General features: G+C 60.9%; 1 long non-coding RNA gene across 1 annotated transcript in view; it reads left to right on the forward strand.

Moving 5' to 3' along the window:
* Positions 1-748: 748 nt before the first annotated feature.
* The window catches only part of LOC115272649, a 19,460-nt gene continuing 19,244 nt past the window's right edge, over positions 749-964 (forward strand). Inside the window, exon 1 of the long non-coding RNA XR_003900413.1 lies at positions 749-961. This is a non-coding gene — a long non-coding RNA (uncharacterized LOC115272649). The remainder of the gene's footprint in view (positions 962-964) is intronic.

The following is a 964-nucleotide window of genomic DNA, read 5'->3' on the forward strand; positions in this document are numbered from 1 at the left end:
CCGGGGCCCGTGTTCACTGGCGCTGTCTGGGTCAGGCCCTACCTCAGGCTGAATCGCCACTACGAGAGGCTGCAGATGTACTGTGGGCAGGTCGTGTCTGATCATCAGAGCCTGCAGAAACAGCACACCGACGTCTTAACGAGGATCGAGGAGGCGGCCAAGGAGTCCAACTACTACCAGTGAGTGGGCCCCGTTCTTCTTTGCCTCCGGGCTGGGAGCCAGCGGTCGGTCTGCTGCAGTGACTCTGCCGCATAGCAGTTAGTGGGTCTCAAGTGGTGGCTTTGCATCTTTGGGTCTCCAGCAGTGTATCTAAGTGTGGGGTGACATGTGAACCCTTCACACCAGTGAGTGACCACCTTGGAAGCACAGCAGGGAGGAAAGGGATCAGGCCAGTCAGGTTGCTGGGCTCCTGAGCCGCTGGGCAGGGGCTGTGCTGCAGCTCCTGCTGTAGGAGAGGTGGGTGGGCGTGTTCCCCTTTGGTCTCCTGGGGCCCCTTGAGGGTGTTGGCCTGCCGTCCCTGCCCACCTGCTGACCTTTGCCCCGCCTCAGTACTCAGAGGTGTCGGGTCTCCACCAGGTAAGGGCTCATCCCTCACCTTGGCCTTCATCCATGTGCCCTTTGTGGTGTCAGGTTTTTGAAAAGTGGTTTGGGTCCTCCCGGCATTTGGCGGACACCGAGCTTTGACCTGCCTCTGAGTGCCGCTGTCCCGGTGCTGTGGGCTCCCCCCGGGAGAACTGGGACCTGGAGGGGCTGGAGAGGGTGGAGGCTGGCTGGGGTTCACTGTGTGTGTGCCGATTATAGCACACTCCATAGCCGGCTCCTGAGCGAGCAGACCCAGCTGAAGGATGGTGTGGACATGCTGAGGCGGGAGAATGGACAGTTGTTGCGGGAGCATAACGTGACGTGGCTCCATGAGGAGGACCAGAAGGAGATTGGTGCCCTCCGGGCCCAACAGCAGCAGGTA

This window comes from Suricata suricatta, chromosome 2 (genome assembly GCF_006229205.1).
Source record: "Suricata suricatta isolate VVHF042 chromosome 2, meerkat_22Aug2017_6uvM2_HiC, whole genome shotgun sequence".
NCBI classification, from domain to species: Eukaryota; Metazoa; Chordata; class Mammalia; order Carnivora; family Herpestidae; genus Suricata; species Suricata suricatta.